Source organism: Ascaphus truei, assembly GCF_040206685.1.
Source record: "Ascaphus truei isolate aAscTru1 chromosome 3 unlocalized genomic scaffold, aAscTru1.hap1 SUPER_3_unloc_6, whole genome shotgun sequence".
Classification (NCBI taxonomy): Eukaryota; Metazoa; Chordata; class Amphibia; order Anura; family Ascaphidae; genus Ascaphus; species Ascaphus truei.
In genome coordinates this window covers 520,209-543,769 of record NW_027453829.1, presented here as the reverse complement: position 1 = coordinate 543,769, position 23,561 = coordinate 520,209, and the positions used below count along the sequence as shown (strand labels likewise).

At 50.6% G+C, this 23,561-nt stretch overlaps 1 protein-coding gene across 1 annotated transcript in view; it reads right to left on the bottom strand.

Moving 5' to 3' along the window:
* LOC142473344 (uncharacterized) overlaps positions 1 to 23,561 on the bottom strand; it is a 131,480-nt gene that overhangs the window by 12,726 nt on the left and 95,193 nt on the right. The window contains exons 3-4 of the mRNA XM_075580581.1: positions 7,863 to 7,987; positions 4,035 to 4,093 (exon numbers count right to left, since the gene is read on the bottom strand). The gene's annotated coding sequence lies outside the window, so the exon portion shown is untranslated. The remainder of the gene's footprint in view (positions 1 to 4,034; positions 4,094 to 7,862; positions 7,988 to 23,561) is intronic.

Below are 23,561 nucleotides of genomic sequence, written 5' to 3'. Positions count from 1 at the left end.
AAAGTCCCTGAGAGTGGTGGTCCACACCAAGTCACACCGGAGGAGGCGGGTGAGCCTGAAGTGTAAACCAATTAATCTTCTCTCTTTGATCACAATGATTGTGGTACATGCCTGAAATACTTGTTTTTATTGTAAGTGTTCATTTTTAAAACCCCATAAAGTCTAGTTTTTTACATCATACTGGTCTGCACTATGGTCTGTATTTCTTTTACATACACTTTGCTGCGGAGCTGAGAGCTGGAGACCCTATCACCTGGTGGGAATACCTGCACAGCAGAGACCATTGAGTGTCAAAACCGCTTGATTTTGACTTACATCTTGTAAGTAGACATCACATATGAGCCAAGAAAGAACGCAGAATTTATATCACTTGAATTTTATTGTCTGCACTTAGATTGTTTTTTCCTGTTTTATGTTCTTTTCCCTTCATGCTCCCCCTGGATTACAACTGGAGAGTGACGATTTGTGGGACTAGCGAAACCAGTCCCCACCAGCTGGGTTTGAGCAGGGGGTTTGAACCTTTTAATAATATTATCACGTTATTTGAACACAATATCACTGTTTAACAATTAATTGATTTGGTCAAAATATTCACTGTATATTATTAGTGTACACTAATAGAGTTAGCGCCGTTTTCTTTCACCTTCACGTAGCACATGTGTAACACGTAGAACAGTGTGTATGTGTAACATGCAGAGCAGTGTGTATGTGTAACATGCAGTATGTATGTGTACACGCAGAGCAGAGTGTATGTGTAACACGCAGAGCAGTGTGTATGTGTAACACGCAGAGTAGCGTGTATGTGTAATACGCAGAAAAGTGTGTATGTGTGACACGCAGAGCAGTGTGTGTGACACGCAGAGCAGTGTGTATGTGTGACGCAGAGCAGTGTGTATGTGTGACACGCAGAGCAGTGTGTATGTGTGACACACAGAGCAGTGTGTATGTGTGACACGCAGAGCAGTATGTGTGACACGCAGAGCACTGTGTATTTGTAATACGCAGAGCAGTATGTAACTTTAACACGCAGAGCAGTGTGTATGTGTGACACGCAGAGCAGTGTGTATGTGTAACACGCAGAGCAGTGTGTATGTGTAATGAGCAGTGTGTATTTGTGACATGCAGAGCAGTGTCTATTTGTAACACGCAGAGCAGTGTGTATGTGTAACACACAGAGCAGTGTGTATGTGTAACACGCAGAGCAGTGTGTATTTGTAACCCGCAGATCAGTATGTATGTGTAACACGCAGAGCAGTGTGTATGTGTAACACGCAGAGCAGTGTGTATTTGTAACACGCAGAGCAGTGTGTATTTGTAACACGCAGAGCAGTGTGTATGTGTAATACGCAGAGCAGTGTGTATTTGTAACACGCAGAGAAGTGTGTATTTGTAACATGCAGAGCAGTGTTTATGTGTAACACGCAGAGCAGTGTGTAATTGTAACATGCAGAGCAGTGTGTATATGTAACACGCAGAGCAGTGTGTATTTGTAACACGCAGAGCAGTGTGTATGTGTGACACGCAGAGCAGTGTGTATGTGTGACACCAGAGCAGTGTATGTGTAACACGCAGTGTATGTGTAACACGCAGAGCAGTGTATATGTGTAACACGCAGAGCAGTGTGTATGTGTAACACGCAGAGCAGTGTGTATGTGTGACACGCAGAGCAGTGTGTACTGTAACACGCAGAGCAGTGTGTATTTATAACACGCAGAGCAGTGTGTATGTGTAACACACAGAGCAGTGTGTATGTGTAACACGCAGAGCAGTGTGTATGTGTGACACGCAGAGCAGTGTGTATGTGTGACACCAGAGCAGTGTATGTGTAAAACGCAGTGTGTATGTGTACATGCAGAGCAGTGTGTATCTGTAACACGTAGAGCAGTGTGTACTGTAACACGCAGAGCAGTGTGTATGTGTAACATGCAGAGCAGTGTATATGTGTAACACACACAGCAGTGTGTGTCTGTAACTCGTAGAGCAGTGTGTACTGTAACACGCAGAGCAGTGTGTATGTGTGACACGCAGAGCAGTGTGTATTTGTAACATGCAGAGCAGTGTGTATTTGTAACACGCATAGCAGTGTGTATTTGTAACACGCAGAGCAGTGTATATGTGTAACACGCAGAGCAGTGTGTATGTGTAACACGCAGAGCAGTGTGTATCTGTAACACGTAGAGCAGTGTGTACTGTAACACGCAGAGCAGTGTGTATTTGTAACACGCAGAGCAGTGTGTATGTGTAACACACAGAGCAGTGTGTATGTGTAACACACAGAGCAGTGTGTATGTGTAACACGCAGAGCAGTGTGTATGTGTGACACGCAGAGCAGTGTGAATGTGTGACACCAGAGCAGTGTATGTGTAACACGCAGTGTGTATGTGTACACGCAGATTAGTGTGTATCTGTAACACGTAGAGCAGTGTGTATGTGTAACATGCAGAGCAGTGTATATGTGTAACACACAGAGCAGTGTGTATGTGTAACACGCAGAGCAGTGTGTATTTGTAACACGCAGAGCAGTGTGTATGTGTAACACGCAGAGCAGTGTGTATGTGTAACACGCAGAGCAGTGTGTATTTGTAACACGCAGAGCAGTGTTTGTGTGAAACGCAGAGCAGTGTGTATGTGTAACACGCAGAGCAGTGTGTATGTGTAACATGCAGAGCAGTGTGTATGTGTAACATGCAGAGCAGTGTGTATTTGTAACACGCAGAGCAGTGTTTGTGTGAAACGCAGAGCAGTGTGTATGTGTAACACGCAGAGCAGTGTGTATTTGTAACACGCAGAGCAGTGTTTGTGTGAAACGCAGAGCAGTGTGTATGTGTAACATGCAGAGCAGTGTGTATGTGTAACACGCAGAGCAGTGTGTATGTGTAACATGCAGAGCAGTGTGTATGTGTAACATGCAGAGCAGTGTGTATTTGTAACACGCAGAGCAGTGTTTGTGTGAAACGCAGAGCAGTGTGTATGTGTAACACGCAGAGCAGTGTGTATTTGTAACACGCAGAGCAGTGTTTGTGTGAAACGCAGAGCAGTGTGTATGTGTAACATGCAGAGCAGTGTGTATGTGTAACACGCAGAGCAGTGTGTATGTGTAAAACGCAGAGCAGTGTGTATGTGTAACATGCAGAGCAGTGTGTATGTGTAACACGCAGAGCAGTGTGTATGTGTAACACACAGAGCAGTGTGTATTTGTAACACGCAGAGCACTGTGTATGTGTAACACGCAGAGCAGTGTTTGTGTGAAACGCAGAGCAGTGTGTATGTGTAACACGCAGAGCAGTGTGTATGTGTAACACGCAGAGCAGTGTGTATTTGTAACACGCAGAGCAGTGTGTATTTGTAACGCGCAGAGCACTGTGTATGTGTAACACGCAGAGCAGTGTTTGTGTGAAACGCAGAGCAGTGTGTATGTGTAACACGCAGAGCAGTGTGTATGTGTAACACGCAGAGCAGTGTGTATTTGTAACACGCAGAGCAGTGTTTGTGTGAAACGCAGAGCAGTGTGTATGTGTAACACGCAGAGCAGTGTGTATGTGTAACACGCAGAGCAGTGTGTATGTGTAACACGCAGAGCAGTGTTTGTGTGAAACGCAGAGCAGTGTGTATGTGTAACACGCAGAGCAGTGTGTATGTGTAACACGCAGAGCAGTGTGTATTTGTAACACGCAGAGCAGTGTGTATGTGTAACCTGTTTTAGACTTCCTACCCCACAAGTTTCAAAAGGGTTTTGTTGTTTCTACTCATGTCATATGACTTGGTCTTAGGCACCCTGTTACATGGCTAATATTCGCAAAAAGTATATCTCTGCTTACTTAGAGGCGCATCATTTGCAAAAAGTATATCTCTGCATCATTTCCTAGAATTATTTTTCCCAATTACAGTTCCATTTGAGACATTGATCCAGGGTTGGACCGTCTGTCCTCCCTAAATAACACTTCCACCGACCTAAACAAACAACAAAAAATGCTTCCTGCACCTTAGAGTAACTATAAAGTCCAGAAATCAAGAAATGGCAAATGTGGTCAAACCATATAATTGAGTCCAGTCGGTTGGTTCCGGATAGGCCTCAGGTGTCCACAAAGATATCCTCAGGACATGTAAAAATAAACACACAGAGAAATCATGGTGTAAGTATACTGCTGCCTCACTAAATGACTAACAAAACATACAATAACAAAAAATAACACTGAATACACCATTTCCTCTGTTGCACGACTGCTAAAACTCTGACTCAGGCCCTCATTCTCTCCCGTCTTGATTACTGTAACCTCCTGCTGTCCGGCCTTCCTGCCTCTCACCTGTCTCGCCTTCAATCTATCCTAAACGCTGCTGCCAGAATCACTCTACTCTTTCCTAGATCTGTCTCAGCGTCTCCCCTCCTGAAATCCCTCTCCTGGCTACCGATCAAATCCCATATCACAAATGCAATTCTCCTCCTCACTTTTAAAGCTTTACACTCTTCTGCCCCTCCTTACATCTCTGCCCTAATTTCTCGCTATAGAAAACCTCTCAGGAAGAGAAAAAGTTTGAAACAGTTGGCAACCTTGTGGCCTTAATGTAGAATGGGAACTAAAACATTTTCTTCATGATTGATTTTTATATATGTAGCCAGGTCCCCCCTCGCGTGTAGCCAGGTCCCCCCTCGCGTGTAGCCAGGTCCCCCCTCGCGCACTCACCCCCTCCTTCCCAGTTGCGAGCGCGCGTGTGGATCGGGCCGGCGCGCAGAGAGAGAGATCGATCCCTGGTAGCTAGGGACGCGAGCGGCGAGCAGGCCGGTTGCCGGGGATGCGATTGGGCCGTCGCTAAGGCCGCGATCGCGTTGCCACCGGCCCGGCGGCTCGGGAAGCAGGGCGCCGCCATGTTAGGGCTGTCGCGCATGCGCAGTGGTAGAACACAGCGCGGGAGGCCCCAGGATAGCTCGCGCATGCGCGAGATGAGTCTGCCAGCCCCCAGGGTGCACAGGGGCAGAGACACATGACGCCAGGGAGCCAATCGGAAGGCCGGATTCCCCTGCTCCCAGTTAGATACATTTCGCGGGGTTTTGGCAGCACGCAGGCACTCAGGATCCGGACCAGCTAGGGGTAAGAGGTGGATGCAGGGGTCAGTGACCCTCTGCATTAGGCCAGCAGCCCCCAAGGTCCCAGTTAGGTCCTGAGTCACCTGTCAGCTTGTGGAGCTTAGGGACAGGCCCTAGATAGGGACACTGCCCCATTATTTGGTCAAGTAGTCAGGGACACAGTGCTGAAGCCGTGCGGCCCTGCGAGGTGGGTTCTGGGCTCAGAACACCACCAAAGACCCTAAGACTAGGAGAGACATTGTTCGCGCTGGACTTTCAACCCACGCGGTGTGGAGGACAACGTCGGATCGTGCGGATTGATATCGCGGTACCCGTGGCTGGAGCCCGGGCAGGTAACCTGCAACTCACGTGCACCAACCAGGCCTATCACCAAACATAGTGGCTGCGCAGTCACACACACATATGCATAGTGGTATTTGACTCTGGGAGTACGAGACATTTGGGTGGGGGTTACTGGACACAGGGTGGGGTCACACTGTGGGAGGTTAGCGTCCGCCGTGACGCCTAGAGGTGGTAGCGTCCGCCGTGACGCCTAGTGTGGTTAGCGTCCGCCGTGACGCCTAGTGTGGTTAGCGTTTGCCGTGACGCCCAGTGTGGTTAGCGTCCGCCGTGGCGCATGTTGATTTGTGTTTGATATATGTTGCTATGCAGTAAAGCCAGTCCTGTTTTACATTTACTCGCTTTGTGTGGTTGTTTCCTGTGAGGGCCTCCTCCCACTCCGTTGGGATCCCTCCCAGGTGGAGGCGTTGCACCAAGATATGTATAATATGTATGTACCCCAGGTTTCCCTAGCGGAGGCTTAGGCTCCTGAGAGCCACACAGGTTGCACAGCAGGTAGTAGCAGCTGTATTCATAGGGAATACCCGTTACATTTGGAGGCGCTGCTGAGATATCCTGGGGTGCCCCACTTTGTAGTTACCGTTACCCTGTCAGTCAGCATGTCTGCGCTCACGCCCAAACAAGTGGCCGACTGGGCCGAAAAGCTAGGAGAGCTTCTGCGACACGTGGTCGCTGTAGACGGCGTGCTTGCTGATGTCTCCATGTTTACCGTCTGCAGCGCAGTAAGGACATTACCTGGTCTGGCGGGCGCCCGCCTTATCAGCAAGCACTATAACGTTGACCGGCAAGAGAATACCCTATTGCTAGCCACTGAATAAGCTATACTTCCTGATAGAGGCCCACGAGTAGTGTATCTACCAGAGACTTTACCGCAAGGGTGCCCTCTAATTTACCCCAGAACCGTTTCCAGTCACGTCACTTCCCTCCCCAGACATGAAAGGAGGGACGACAGAGATATGGCCGCCAGTACACCCATCCGATCAGATATAGCACTACCCAGAGTGACCTTCTCTTCTGATGCTAGGCAAGGGGCCACTAGCTGGGCCGGTAGTTCGCCAACATCACCGGTTACTAACAGGTCTGTGAACAGTTCTACCCCAACCCCTAATAGGCAGCGAGCAGCGATAGCCAGTAGCTCCGACAATGATGGCTCTCTGCTAGGAGTGACATTCCCGCAGCTTGTGGAAGCGATAACTACGTCCGCTCAAGCCCCAAATTATAGGAAATTGAAGGCGTTCTCAGGAACGGTTCCTGTCCCCACAGGCGAAGAAAGTATCGATTCTTGGAAGGAGCATACCCTCAAGGTGATCGACGAATGGCAATGCTCTGAAACGGTCAGACGGCAGAGAATCCTGGAAAGCCTACGACCCCCAGCGGCCACCATGGTCAGTGCACAGCGTGACCAAGACCCTGATCTCTCTGCTCACCAGATGGTAGACTTGCTAGTCCAGATCTATGGCAAAGAGGAAGAGGAGAGCGAGCTGTGGTTCAAATATTACGCTCTCCGACAGAAGGAGAAGGAAGACCTGTCCGACTTCCTGCAACGCATCCAGCTGGTCCTGTGGAAATTGCGAACTTGCGGCCTCATCCTATCTTCAGAGATGGACGAATATCGGCGCAAGCAGTTCCTCCGAGGGGCCATCCCCACTCACCACATCGTGATCATGATCAGGTGCTCACTAAAGGAGGGACCTCCCCCTACCTTCATGGACATTCTGGGGATCGTAAAAGGGCATGAGGCCTATACCAAGCTGTATTTCAAACAATCCAGGAGGAGCAAAATATAGGGAAATAAAAAACAGAAAACAGTGCAAATTTAAGTGCAGACGTTGAGACTATGATGAAATAATAATGACAATATCTTGGCTCTGCTGGTCTATCTACTTACAAGATGTAAGTGGTAAGTATGCAGTTGGCAGATTGGGCTGCCACCCCAGGTAGTATCTGTGTATTTGTGGATATCCCTCCAGGCTTATCTCGTCAGGGTAACCATGGTGTACATAAGGGAGGAAACAAAGCTACATAGCGCGATCTGTCTTTCCAAAAACTTTATAAAATGAATATGAGCATATAAAATGTGCACTTACAATGTGCCAGAATTAAAAATGCATTTATCACAATCACAGTGATTCTAGGGGGTTTAATCCGATCTCACCGCCTCCTCCCTGGCTCTGGATATCAGCCGTCTGCAGCCTGGAACGCTCAGCTCCGTTTCTCCTCCGGCGCGTGTGACGTCACTGCTCAGTGGAAGGTACAGCTACGGATCCCTCACTAGACCAAAACACCACTCTAGGCGTTTCGCCCAGCTCAACAAGCTGTCAATGGCTTCGTCGGGAGTGTGTGTCAGACACACACTCCTGACGAAGCCATTGACAGCTTGTTGAGCTGGGCGAAACGCGTAGAGTGGTGTTTTGGTCTAGTGAGGGATCCGTAGCTGTACCTTCCACTGAGCAGTGACGTCACACGCGCCGGAGGAGAAACGGAGCTGAGCGTTCCAGGCTGCAGACGGCTGATATCCAGAGCCAGGGAGGAGGCGGTGAGATCGGATTAAACCCCCTAGAATCACTGTGATTGTGATAAATGCATTTTTAATTCTGGCACATTGTAAGTGCACATTTTATATGCTCATATTCATTTTATAAAGTTTTTGGAAAGACAGATCGCGCTATGTAGCTTTGTTTCCTCCCTTATGTACACCATGGTTACCCTGACGAGATAAGCCTGGAGGGATATCCACAAATACACAGATACTACCTGGGGTGGCAGCCCAATCTGCCAACTGCATACTTACCACTTACATCTTGTAAGTAGATAGACCAGCAGAGCCAAGATATTGTCATTATTATTTCATCATAGTCTCAACGTCTGCACTTAAATTTGCACTGTTTTCTGTTTTTTATTTCCCTATATTTTGCTCCTCCTGGATTGTTTGAAATACATCTTTCTACTTGGAACCCTGGAAACAGGTTCTACCAGAGGGTTTGAGCAGGGTTTATTATTTGAGCACTAATATTAATTTTTATTGCACTTGCACGTATCACTATTATATGTATTTAAGTTGTTAGCGCCTTATATTCACTTATTCACGATGGCCTATACCAAGCTGCATGCAGGCACCAAGGTCAGAGATCCTCCGGTCAGTGACACCCCGGGAGCCTCCGCTCGCCGGACCAAGACACCTGTCAAAGAGGAAGATGCGCCACCCAAGTCGCCCTCAATGAAAGGGTGGGCTTCGGGGAGATCCTCCCCCACTTACTCAAGACGACTGGACCTCAAAGACATCGTCTGCTATACCTGTGGACAGAAAGGCCATTTCTCTAGAGAGTGCCCTAATGGAGTCACCCAAGAAAAGGAAACGCCCCGTAAAGGAAGCTCGGCCAGGGCTATGATCTGTCAGAGGCAGACCTCAGAAGCCAAAACCACCGAGGCCACCCCCACACCTTCCGAAGCCCCTCCTGACCTGAGCCCAAGCGAAGGAACTCCAGGGGGAGATGGTTACTGTCAGGTGGGCCCTTCGGCCATCGTACGGGTGGTAGTAGAGGGAGTCTATGCTGCTGCTCTATTGGACACCGGGTCTCAAGTGACCATAATATACCGGCACTTCTACGACCAGCACCTGAAGCATTGTCCCCTGCGGTCGGCGGAACATATGAAGGTGAGGGGGTTGAGCAACGAGGATTACCCTATCGATGGGATTGTGAGCGTTCAACTGGAGATACTTCAATTGAATACCGGTGTTATGGAACAAGAACCACATTTCTGACTCACCCCCCTCTCTCCTTTGCAGCTTCTGCCTGTCAGATCTCACTCCCAGCTGCATGGAGTCTGCAGACACATACTGTGCCTGTGTGGCTTGCAACAATGTTGCACTCCTTGCCTGCGAGCATGGAATCAGTGAGCTGCTACTGCAGTCTCTGAGATCCTCACCAGAATGGGCTAGTCTGTCCCCCCTCCTGTTTGTTCAGACATGGTCTGCCCCTAGACTTTTCCTTTGCCCACACCGCACCTCACTTCCTCTTTCCAACCCTGGAGACAGTGAGTAAAGAACCTTTCTCTGTTTATCCCCCTTGGTGAGGCCATCTCTTTTTACCGGTTTCTAACTAATAATCACCACTACACACCATCCACAAGTATCTGTACCCTGCTACCTTTTCCCAATAAAGTGGAGGAAATATTACAGGACTTGGAGTGATTTAAAAGGGAACTGTGTTAATGCTATCGGGAGCCATTCATACCAACGTGCCCTGGCTTCAGAATAGTAAAAAGAGTAAAAAGAGGACCGTGTGCCTTGGGAAATACACACAGAGGAGCTGCTACCCACAGCCTTTATGCTAAAGGAACAAGCAGGCAGCCTACATAGCAAATAACCAGCAGTCTCTCACCACATTGCACAAGCACGTTGCTACACAGAGCCACAAGCCTCTACACAGCAAACTACCACAGCTTTATGCAAAGACAGTGAGCAGCCTTACTTTGCTAATAGTACACAGAGCAGCCTCTGCAACTGCAAACAGTCTGCAGCTTTCACAGACAACCAGTAGCTCAAACTGCACAGCAGCCTTGCAACAAACAGTGCTTCTCTTACAATTCCTAACTGCCCTTTTCTCTGTCTGAGTCCACCCGCTGCTCAGCCCCACAGTGAGGAGCCAACGGACACCTGTAAGTACAGCTACCCCAACGCTGCACGCTGCAGGACACCGCTCGGCATCATCTGAGACAGACGCCCATCGCTGACAAGGTAAAAGACCGCACGCCACACGCACTGGCAAAGGCCTACACACACCTACAGCATGGCAGAACTCAGAGCCTCACCAGACATCACGCAGGAAAGCGATCTCTCAGACACAGAGACCGCTGCACAGCTGCAACAGGCGCAGGCAGGCGCAAGGCCCAAACGGACAGTCACACTGACACAAAAGGGGCGCGAAAAATATGAGACTGACATTGAAGCGCACCGCGCTAAATTAGAGTTGGCTTGGAGCACAACCACACTGGGAATACGCAACGTTTGTAGCGTTGGCAACTATGCGCAACAGCTCGAGCAGGCAATAACGCAATTAAGGACCGATTACTCGCGTTATCAAGAACTGTCAGAAGCATACATTACTTACCTGACCAGGGCCAACACCAGCGAAAGCCTGCAAGAAAGAGACTTACAAAATGACATTGACCTTACACGTGACAGCCGCGTGCGGACCGCTATCACAGACGCGCAAAGTGTGAGGAAAGAGCTCCTCCTGGAGACCGCGTCGCAGCGCTCCAGCACATCAAGGCACTCATCAAGGTCAGCAAGATCAGCACAATCCAACACGTCTAGCGCGAGCACAAACGCCACCAAGGCGCGAGCCACCGCAGAGGCCGCACGTGCCAGGGCCGAATATAGTCGCAGAGAGGCAGCCGTAAGGACAGAAAGAGCGCGCATAGAAGAGGAGGAGCAGAACGCCGCTGCCAATGCCGCTGCCAACGCCGCCGCCGCTGCTACCGCTGCTACCGCCGCCGCTGCAAATGCCGCCGCGGCGCGTAAAAAGGCCGAATTGGACGCGGATCTAGAGGCACTTAATCAAGAGAAGGAAGCCGCCGCCGCCATAGCCCAAGCTGAAGTCCTAGAAGCTGCCGCGCAACAGGATGGCGGGGAGCAACCCTACAGACGGTTTGCCTCAGAGGATCCAGTCCAACGCACTGAAGACTACGTCAGGAGCCTCTTCAGTGTAAACACCAGCGCACCATCTCAACACGGATGGAGCGACTCCACAGATACCGAAGACCTGCTAGGCCCACGAGGAGAAGATGCCGTTCCTGCAATGGCACATGCTGCCTGGGACAGCCACAGCCACAAGAGTGATCCACACGCCAGCGCGCACACGGATGCACCACAACAGGCTCGCAATCCAGGTACACCCACGCGGGAGAAAACAGCCCCTCACACTGGCCAGCAGCCATCACGCGTCCACGCCAAGGAAGAGGCGACCGCACAGACCGTCCCAGCAACCACCTCGGAACGGGACAAACGCGCCGATGTCTCAGGTCTGACAGACATAGCCAAGTACATGATCCGGCGCGACTTGGTGCACGCAGGACTCATCAGCTTCGACGACCGCCCTGAGAACTACCGGACGTGGAAGTTCACGTTCAAAGACGCAATCGACAGCTTGGACTTCTCAGCAAGGGAAGAGCTCAACCTGTTAGTCAAGTTCCTGGGGAACGTATCCAGGGAGCAAGCGCAGAGACTTCGGGCGGCAAACGCGCACCAACCCCAAGTAGGTCTTGACCTAGTGTGGGAAAGGCTAGAAGAGTCCTATGGCAGCCCCGAAGCAGTCGAAGATTCACTCTTCAAAAGAATCGAGAGCTTCCCCAAGATCACAACTAAAGACTACTCGAAGTTACGAGATCTTGGAGACCTGCTGCAAGAACTGGAGTTCGCAAGGAAAGACCATTCCTTAATGGGTCTCAACGCCCTAGATTCAGCTCGTGGAGTGAGACCCATCCTGGAGAAGCTACCCTTCAACCTCCAAGAAAGGTGGCTTTCACAAGGTTCCAAATACAAAAGGGAGAAGCAGGTTGTCTACCCCCCATTCTCAGTTTTCTTGAGCTTCATTCGCGAAGCAGCAAAGACAAGGAATGATCCCAGCTTCATCTTAGGGGCGCAAACCACATCCAGCGCCAGCCACCCGAGGAACGAAAGGTCAACAGCAAGGTACAAGGATTCCAGAACACCCATCTCGGTCCACAGGACGGACGTGCCCCCTACGACCCACGCGAGTCCCAGCCAGACGGCCGACAGGGACAAAAAACCAAGGGACCTTAACAAAGAATGCCCTATCCACAAAAAGCCGCATCCACTTAACAAGTGCTTTGGATTCAGGATGAAACCCATAGAGGAGCGAAAGAACCTACTCAGGGAATGGGGAGCCTGTTTCAAATGTTGTGCTTCCACAACTCATTTATTCAAGGACTGCAAAGAAGCTATGAAATGCACAGAGTGCGATAGCGACAGGCACATAGCCGCTCTACACCCGGAAGCTATGAAGCCCAAAGCAAGCAAAGCCCCTAACCCTCCGACAAAGCAGGGCGGGGAGGAAGAAGTGGGAGACACACCCCCCCCGACGTCAGTAGCATCCAAATGCACAGAAGTATGCGGAGAAGGAAACGACGGTAGATCTTGCTCTAAAATATGTCTGGTAGCAGTGCACCCAGAGGGACAACCCCAAAGAGCCAAACGGATGTATGCAATCATCGACGACCAGAGCAACCGATCGCTGGTCAGGTCAGAATTCTTCGATATGTTCAACATACAAGACAGTACTTCTCCTTACACTCTCAGAACGTGCGCAGGGCGAATGGAGACTACAGGGAGAAGAGTGAATGGCTACATCATATGCTCAATAGACGGCAAAGTCAGCATGCCCCTTCCCACACTCGAGTGCAATCACATGGCAGAAGATAGGACTGAGATCCCCACGCCAGACGTGGCGCAACACCATCTCCATCTAAAAACCATTGCCGATCATATCCCACCACTAGACGAAGATGCCCAGATCCTGCTGCTACTTGGCAGAGACATCATGAGAGCACACAAGATCCGTGAACAGCGAAATGGGGACCACAACGGTCCAAGCGCTCAAAGGCTCGATCTAGGATGGGTGGTAGTGGGAGAAGTATGCATAGACAGGATACAAGGACCCGACAACGTAGGCGCCCTACGGACGAACTTGTTGGAGAACGGTCGTATGTCCCACTTCAAACCTTGTCCGAACCACTTTCAGGTCCACGAGAAGCTCGAGACCAAAAGGAACTATGGTGACGCGCCTGTGGCAAGAAAATACCCCAACAACCTAGGGAGTACAGTGTTCCAGACCACAAAGGACGACGACAAACAGGCGCCATCAATGGAAGACAAAGAATTCTTGAGGTTAATGGATAAGGAGCTCTTCAAGGACGAATTGGGCAGTTGGGTGGCCCCACTACCTTTCCGCTCGCCAAGAAGACGCCTCCCAAACAACAGAGACCATGCTATGTCTAGGCTCGCTTCGCTCCGCCGTAACCTACAAAGGAAACCGGAGACCAAGGAACACTTTGTGGCCTTCATGCAAAAAATCTTCCACCGTGGCCATGCAGAGTCAGCGCCCGCACTGAAAGAAGGCGAAGAATGCTGGTACCTCCCGTCGTTTGGCGTCTACCACCCCCAGAAACCTGGCCAAATCCGAGTGGTATTCGACTCCAGCGCTCAGTATCAGGGAGTCTCCCTAAACGATGTTCTCCTCACCGGGCCGGATCTGACAAACAGTCTTCTGGGAGTGCTGATCCGCTTCCGCAAGGAACCTATCGCCGTAACCGCAGACATTCAACAGATGTTCCACTGCTTCCTTGTGCGAGAAGACAACCGTAACTACCTAAGATTCCTGTGGTACCAAGATGACGACATAGAAAAAGAAATCACGGAGTACCGCATGAAAGTACATGTCTTCGGGAACAGCCCATCACCTGCAGTGGCAGCCTACGGCCTCAGAAGAACGGCCCAAGACGGAGAAGCAGAGTTCGGGAAAGACGCCAGGAGCTTCGTCGAGAGAGACTTCTATGTGGACGACGGATTAAAATCAGTTCCCACCGAAGAAGAAGCCGTAGATCTACTCAAGAGGACACAAAAGATGTTAGCAAAGGCCAACCTAAGGTTGCACAAAATAGCTTCCAACAGTGCCACAGTGATGAAGGCGTTCCACGCAGATGATCAAGCACCAGATCTCAAGAATTTGGATCTGGGGACCGACACGCCTCCCATACAGCGGAGCCTGGGGATAAGCTGGAATCTTAAAACAGACACCTTTACGTTCCAGGTAGCCATCGAAGAAAAACCCTTCACACGTCGCGGAGTCCTGTCCACCGTTAACAGTCTCTACGACCCGCTAGGATTCGTGGCTCCTGTCACTATACAAGGGAAGTCTCTCCTCAGAGAAATGTCCTTCGAAAAACAGGAATGGGACACCCCACTACCTCCAGAAAAACGGAAAGAGTGGGAAACGTGGAAACACTCCTTGAAGGCCCTCGAGCAACTTCAAATCCCACGCCCCTATTCACCTATATCTCTCACCGCCGCACACAGCAAAGAGCTTTGCGTGTTCTCAGATGCCTCCACCAAAGCTATAGCAGCGGTGGCCTACCTAAAAACCACGGACGTGGATGGAAGTTGCCACATCAGGTTCATCCTTGGCAAAGCTAAGCTGGCGCCACAACCCGACCATACTATACCCAGACTAGAGCTGTGTGGTGCAGTGTTAGCAGTAGAACTGGCGGAGCTTATCGAGAATGAGATGGACAGCAAACCAGATGCCGTCAAACTCTACACAGATAGCAAGGTGGTGCTGGGATACATATACAACAAGAAGAGGAGATTCTACGTATACGTAGCTAACCGTGTAGAAAGAATCAGGAAATCAACTCAACCAGAACAATGGCATCACGTGCCCACAGATCAAAATCCCGCAGATCATGCCACCAGATCAGTACCCGCATCTCAACTGCAGAATACGTCGTGGCTCACAGGACCAACGTTTCTTGCGCAGCCTGCGGAAACGCTACCAACCCCAGTTGGCGATTTTGAACTCGTGGATCCCGAAAAGGATACGGAGATAAGGCCCCCACAAGTATCCGTGGTACTCACCAATGTATCGCACAAAAACGCATTCGGATCACACCGATTCCAACGCTTCTCAAGATGGACGGCCCTTCTGCGAGCAGTAGCCCATCTCGAGCATATAGCCTCCACCTTCCGCCAGACATCAGATGGTAAAACTACCGGCTGCCACGGCTGGCACATCTGCAAAGAGCTGCGTACCGTAGAGGAAATTACAAAGGCTAAGGAAACTGTTCTCGGTCATGTTCAAAGAGAAACGTATGCGGAAGAGATCAATTGCATTCGCGGAAAGAAGAGTGTTCACAAAAACAGTCCACTTTGGAAGTTGAATCCCTTCATCGACAACGACGGCCTCATGAGAGTAGGAGGCCGCCTCAATAAGTCCCAACTGAGCAGGGAGGAAAGCAACCCTCTCATCATCCCTGGCCGGCATCACATCGCCACTTTGTTGGTGCGCCACTACCACGAACAAGTCATGCATCAGGGACGACACTTCACCGAAGGCGCTATTAGGGCGGCGGGCATTTGGGTCGTTGGCATGAAAAGGTGCGTAGCCAGTAATCTCCACAAATGTGTTAGGTGCCGAATGCTGAGAGGCAAAAGCCAAGACCAAAGGATGGCGGATCTACCTATCGACAGACTTAATACAGAACCCCCCTTTACCTATGTAGGACTCGATGTATTTGGGCCCTGGATGATCATCTCACGTAGAACTAGAGGCGGGCTAGCAAACAGCAAACGATGGGCGGTACTCTTCACCTGCATGAGCACACGAGCTATACACATCGAGGTTATAGAATCTATGGATGCTTCAAGCTTCATAAATGCCCTCAGAAGGTTCTTTGCCGTCAGAGGACCAGTTAAACAAATACGCTCCGATTGTGGTACCAATTTCGTTGGAGCATGCAAGGAATTACAAATAAACACTAAGGACAATAGAGACAATAGTATCCAAAGATACCTGCGCGACCAAGAGTGCACGTGGACATTCAACCCTCCTCACTCTTCTCACATGGGCGGAGCATGGGAACGCATGATCGGAGTGGTTCGGCGTATCTTGGATTCTATAATGCTAAAAACCGACCTGACTCGACTCACTCACGAAGTGCTAACCACATTCATGGCCGAAATATCAGCAATAGTCAATGCTAGGCCCTTGATCCCAGTGTCAACAGATCCAGAATCGCCAAGTATTCTGACACCAGCAATGCTGTTAACCCAGAAAGTAGGGAACATCTCCACCCCAGTCGAAAACTTCCATTCTAAGGATATGTACAAACGACAGTGGAGACAGGTGCAGTACTTGGCCAACACATTTTGGGACCGCTGGAGACGCGAGTATCTGGTGACACTTCAAGAACGCCACAAATGGCAAACAGTAAAACCAGATATCCAAGTGGGGGATGTGGTCTTGTTGAAAGATAAACAGGTGGCAAGAAATGAATGGCCCATGGGACTTATAATAAGAACTATCCCAAGCGAAGACGAAAGGGTTCGCAAAGTGGAAGTACGAGTGGCCCAGAATGGGATCGTTAAAACCTTCCTAAGACCCATTACAGAGACTATCCTTCTAATGCCCAAATCGGACTGTGATGGGGAAAAACTGGTTACCAGTGCCGTGGACTTTTAAGAGACATTGTGGTGCATCAAGCTAACCAAGAGCTACGCATCCACCTGGCTTCCCTTACTGGAAGGCCTGGCCAAAGGACTTTGATGCCAGTGGTACCAGCCGGTATCACATTGCTATGGAAATATGGACTTTTGCAGTATATTGTTATGTTGTATGTATTGCACATATGTTCCACATAGCTTGCCATATAGTGGTATCTACAGATACCAGACGGGGAGTGTTATGGAACAAGAGCCACATTTCTGACTCACCCCCCTCTCTCCTTTGCAGCTTCTGCCTGTCAGATTTTATACCCAGCTGCATGGAGTCTGCAGACACATACTGTGCCTGTGTGGCTTGCAACAATGTTGCATTCCTTGCCTGCGAGCATGACATCAGTGAGCTGCTACAGCAGCTTCTGAGATTCTCACCAGAATGGGCTAGTCTGCCCCCCCTCCTGTTTGTTCAGACATGGTCTGCCCCTAGACTATTCCTTTGCCCACACCGCACCTCACTTCCTCTTTCCAACCCTGAAGACAGTGAGTAAAGAACCTTTCTCTGTTTATCCCCCTTGGTGAGGCCATCTCTTTTTACCGGTTTCTAACTAATAATCACCACTACACACCATCCACAAGTATCTGTACCCTGCTACCTTTTCCCAATAAAGTGGAGGAAATATTACAGGACTTGGAGTGATTTAAAAGGGAACTGTGTTAATGCTATCGGGAGCCATTCATACCAACGTGCCCTGGCTTCAGAATAACCGGCAAGAAACATCCCATGAATGTGGAGGCAATGGTGTGCCCAAAGCCTCAAGGACAGTGTCAGTACCCGGTCATCCTGGGGACAAATACGGATATAGTACGAGCTGTAATCAGAGCCTACCTGAAGGAGACTAATGAATTGCCAATGGCCGATACACGCTTGGATCCTGTACTGAGAGAGGAGTGCAACCGAGTATATGCCCTAGAGCGTCACGGGGACCTCTACAATCGTCAACGCGGACTGACGACCATTTCACCAGGGGGAGTGAAACGCCTGGCCGTCTGGTGCTGTTATCCGGATCGGGAGGAGACCGATCATCTGTTCTCTCTGGAGAGTGACCCTGAGGAAGAGATCCAGAGAGGATATAGGGTAATACCTGAAGTAAGAGAGTGGGCGACCCGAATTCCTCCCCGAGCCTATGTGTATATTCAAAACATCTCTCCATTCCCAATGGACATCGATGTGGGACAAAGTCTGGGCGGTATATACCCCGTCAGCCCCGTAGAAACAGCGCCCCAGGTGAACGCCGGAGCAGTAGGTGAGCAGTTAGTCGACCTGGACTTCAACTTCGGAGACTCGACTCTGCCAACTGAGTGGAAGGGTCGACTGACGGCCAAGATGAAGGAAAGAAGAACAGTATTTTCTACCAGCGAGATGGATGTGGGCCACAGCCGCAGCGCCCAACACACTATTAGGCTGAGTGATGCCACTCCGTTCCGTGAACGCTCTCGTCGTATCGCCCCCAGGGATGTGGACGATGTAAGGGATGTCCTGGAGGAGATGAAGACCGCTGGAATACTGATGGAGTCGCGGAGTCCTTATGCCTCGCCCATAGTGGTAGTAAGGAAGAAGAATGGATCTGTAAGATTGTGCGTCGATTATCGAACGCTGAATAATCGTACGGTACCTGACCAATACAATCTCCCTCGTATTGAAGAGATCCTGAATGCTCTGAAGGGGAGCCAATGGTTTAGTGTGCTCGATTTGCGATCTGGGTACTACCAGGTACCCATGAGTGAAGAGGATCAGGAAAAGACTGCCTTCGTCTGTCCCCTGGGCTTCTACCAGTTCACGCGTATGCCCCAAGGTATATGCGGAGCCCCTGCTACCTTCCAGCGGTTGATGGAAAAAACAATAGGGGACATGAATCCTCGGGAGTGCCTGGTTTACCTGGACGATATCATTGTCTTTGGGAAGACCTTAGAAGAACACGAGGAGAGGCTACTGAAGGTGATAGATCGTCTTGGCCAAGAAGGATTGAAGCTATCACTCGACAAGTGTAGGTTTTGCCACACCTCAGTGACCTACGTGGGACACATCGTGTCTGCCCAGGGGATTGCTACTGATCCAGCCAAAGTAGAAGCGGTGGTGAACTGGCCGCGTCCCGATAATGTCGCGGAACTGCGATCCTTCCTCGGGTTCTGTGGGTATTACCGTCGGTTCGTGGAAGGGTACTCTAGTCGAGCTAAACCCCTGAACAATTTGCTGAAGATATACCCTGAAGATACTGGGAGAAAGGCCACGTCGGCCCGTCAACCGTTTGGCGATAAGTGGACGCCCGAATGTGAACGGGCCTTCCTGAATTTGAAGAAAAGCCTGACTGAAGCACCAGTGCTTGCATATGCTGACCCAGAACAACCATATGTCCTGCATGTGGATGCCAGTCTCAATGGACTGGGCGCGGTCCTGCATCAGAAGCACCCCGAGGGTCTTCGGCCTGTAGCCTACATCAGCCGCAGTCTGACACCCAGTGAGCAGAAATATCCGGTGCACAAGTTAGAGTTCCTGGCTCTCAAATGGGCGATCACGGAGAAACTTCACGATTACCTCTATGGTGTTACGTTTGAGGTAAGGACCGATAACAACCCCCTCACGTATATCAATACTTCCGCCAAATTGGATGCAGCCGGGCACCGATGGCTGGCGGCACTATGTAACTACCGATTCTCCCTGAAATACAAGCCAGGGCCTCTGAACATTGGGGCCGATGCTCTATCACGACGACCAGGATTGAGTGCTATCCCTGACGATGATGAATGGGAAGAGATCCCCGGACCTGGGATGCGAGCAATGTGTAGTATAGCGGCCGTCATCAATGATCAGGTCGCATTCTCTGAACTAAGAGTTGCCGATTCGTTAGGGTGCCAGTCGCAGGCGATCCCTGCTGCCTACTGCGACCCCGCCGGGATGAACATAACCCAGGACAAAGTCATAAGATGGAAAGACTTAGTGGACTATCAATTAAGAGATCCAGTAATCAGCCTCATCCGACAAGCCGTTCAGCGGAAGAACCCCGCTCTATTGAAGAGTGCTCCCCGAGATCTGGTCGCGTTACTCATGCGTGAGGTGGACAAGTTCGAGATAGATAATTGTTTGCTCTATAGGGTAGTCCAATATCATAACCACCCTGATAGGCGACAACTAGTTCTACCCCAAAATTTGAGATATATGGTGTTGAAGTCTCTACATGATGAACACGGGCATCTCGGTGTAGAGAAGACTTTTGGGCTAGTCCGAGACCGGTTTTTCTGGCCCAAGATGCGGGAAGCGGTGGAGCAACACTGCCGCCGTTGTTCCCGGTGCGTTCAACGCAAGACGTTACCTACCCGAGCGGCTCCCATGGCCCATCTTAAGAGTTCTGGTCCAATGGACCTGGTGTGTATGGACTTCCTGTGTATCGAACCTGATAGTCGAGGAATCAGTAATGTGCTGGTTATCACGGATCATTACACCCGCTCTTCCCCACAAAAGACCAGAAGGCTATCACGGTCGCGAAAGTTCTGTGGGAAAAGTTCTTCGTTCATTACGGCCTTCCAAACCGCCTTCACTCCGACCAAGGGCGAGATTTTGAGAGTACTCTGATCCGAGAATTACTTAAAATGCTGAACATCGCCAAATCCCGGACGACTCCGTACCACCCCGAAGGAGATGCTTTGCCTGAACGATTCAACAGGACCCTGTTGGACATGCTTGGAACTCTGAAGGGAATGCAGAAAGCAGAATGGAGTCGTCACGTAGAAACGTTGGTACACGCGTACAACTGTACTCGCAATGAGTCCACGGGGTTCTCCCCGTACTTCCTCATGTTTGGGCGGGAGGCCAGACTTCCAGTAGATGTGCGTCTTCGAGTATCAAGGGACGGGATACTCAATACCACTCATTTTAAGTACGTGCAAAGGCTAAAAGACAGTCTGCAACAAGCTTACCAACAGGCTGAGAAGTCTACAGCCAAACTGAATGCTGGTAACAAAAGACGATATGACAATAAAGTCAAGTATCGAGAGTTACGTCCTGGGGATGCAGTGTTACTTCGTAATTTGGGAATCCCCGGAAAACATAAACTGGCGGACCGGTGGAGAGATGGCGTATATGAGGTGGAGTCACAGATGCCTGGCCTCCCGGTTTATCGCATCAGAGACACCGATGGCCGGGTAAAGGTTTGGCATCGTAATCACCTTCTCCCCATCCCCCAAGTGGGAGATGAAGAAGAGGAACTACAGGCCACACCGCTCAACGGTGAGTTCGATCTATCAGAGGTGGGTCAAGAGACTGTAACTAACGAGACTCACTCTGAAACTCCAGAAGACCCTATGGAGGGACCCTCTCAAAGGGACCATCCCGCAGAAGGGGCATCTCCCGAAGGAGCTACGGGTAAAGGGCCCCGTAGGCCAACGCCTACTAAGGTGGCACCAACAGGCCAGCCTTTGGATCCACAGAGCCCGTGTTTTGTACCCTCAGAGACATTTCTCCCCTCAAGGGAAGAGGCTAGGCCTCAGGACTATGCTTATTACTCCCCCGAGGGAGTTACCGAAGAACAACTCCGACGGAGTCAACGAGTTAGGTACCCGCCAACTAGGGTTACTTACGATCAAATGGGGGCACCCCATTATGAGGCTCAGCAGTGTTCTCGTAGTAAGATACAGTCTGTGATTGTGATGCTCAACGAGTTATGCAATCTTGTTTAGAGTTGCCTGTGCTAAGATATATATATATTACTGCATTTTTATTATATAATTTTTGTACATTGGTGGGAAGTTATGTGGTCCAAGCGAGGACGTTGGAGTTTTCACCAGGGGGAGGATGTAGCCAGGTCCCCCCTCGAGTGTAGCCAGGTCCCCCCTCGCGCACTCACCCCCTCCTTCCCAGTTGCGAGCGCGCGTGTGGATCGGGCCGGCGCGCAGAGAGAGAGATCGATCCCTGGTAGCTAGGGACGCGAGCGGCGAGCAGGCCGGTTGCCGGGGACGCGATCGGGCCATCGCTAAGGCCGCGATCGCGTTGCCACCGGCCCGGCGGCTCGGGAAGCAGGGCGCCGCCATATTAGGGCTGTCGCGCATGCGCAGTGGTAGAACACAGCGCGGGAGGCCCCAGGATAGCTCGCGCATGCGCGAGATGAGTCTGCCAGCCCCCAGGGTGCACAGGGGCAGAGACACATGACGCCAGGGAGCCAATCGGAAGGCCGGATTCCCCTGCTCCCAGTTAGATACATTTCGCGGGGTTTTGGCAGCACGCAGGCACTCAGGATCCGGACCAGCTAGGGGTAAGAGGTGGATGCAGGGGTCAGTGACCCTCTGCATTAGGCCAGCAGCCCCCAAGGTCCCAGTTAGGTCCTGAGTCACCTATCAGCTTGTGGAGCTTAGGGACAGGCCCTAGATAGGGACACTGCCCCATTATTTGGTCAAGTAGTCAGGGACACAGTGCTGAAGCCGTGCGGCCCTGCGAGGTGGGTTCTGGGCTCAGAACACCACCAAAGACCCTAAGACTAGGAGAGACATTGTTCGCGCTGGACTTTCAACCCACGCGGTGTGGAGGACAACGTCGGATCGTGCGGATTGATATCGCGGTACCCGTGGCTGGAGCCCGGGCAGGTAACCTGCAACTCACGTGCACCAACCAGGCCTATCACCAAACATAGTGGCTGCGCAGTCACACACACACATGTACAGTGGTATTTGACTCTGGGAGTACGAGACATTTGGGTGGGGGTTACTGGACACAGGGTGGGGTCACACTGTGGGAGGTTAGCGTCCGCCGTGACGCCTAGAGGTGGTAACGTCCGCCGTGACGCCTAGTGTGGTTAGCGTCCGCCGTGACGCCTAGTGTGGTTAGCGTTCGCCGTGACGCCCAGTGTGGTTAGCGTCCGCCGTGGCGCATGTTGATTTGTGTTTGATATATGTTGCTATGCAGTAAAGCCAGTCCTGTTTTACATTTACTCGCTTTGTGTGGTTGTTTCCTGTGAGGGCCTCCTCCCACTCCGTTGGGATCCCTCCCAGGTGGAGGCGTTGCACCTAGAGATGTATAATATGTATGTACCCCAGGTTCCCCAAGCGGAGGCTTAGGCTCCTGAGAGCCACACAGGTTGCACAGCAGGTAGTAGCGGCGGTATTCATAGGGAACACCCATTACATATATGTACCTTTATTGTCATTTTAACAATTCCTCTCTTGTCATGTCACTTTCCCATCCTTTCCTTTTGCTGGACACCTGATACTCATTGCATTGAACAACATGAACAGCTGTCATAGGTTTTGCTGGTGTATAACTAGATGTCTTGTGATGCAAGCGAATCACTCTTTTGACAAAGGCCTGCCAGGGCGAAACGCGTCAAGAGAACTCGCTTGCACCTTGTGCAAATAAAGCTCTTTTTATTCTCTCACATCAGCCTTCATTTTTCCTTTTTTGTGCTGTGCGGCGCTTTTTCTCTTCCTGAGAGGTTTTCTATATTGTTGCACTACGCGTCTGCACGCCGAGTCACTGCTGGTTTGTTGCTGGTTTACCAGGTCTGCCGTGACGTCATCCGGAAGCACCGTTCATGCCGCCGGTCAGGTGACCACCCTCCGCATCTGCGGGTATCGGGTTGGCGGTGAAGAGCAAAGATCTTGAGACAGAGGCATCCCAGCTTTATCCAGGAGAAGCAGGAACATATACCACATTGAAAAGACCGGACAGGCTTGGTACAAACAACCACGAGGACTAACACGTGAGTTACCCGTGTCCCAACCTTATAGTGCTCATGGTGAGCCGGTTGGGGGGAAGGATAATATATTATACTATACTGTTATACGGTTGTTCACAGCCTGGGTCTCAAAGATTCATTATATCATCTCCTACCAGCAGGACTATGCTTTATTCTGAGCGCC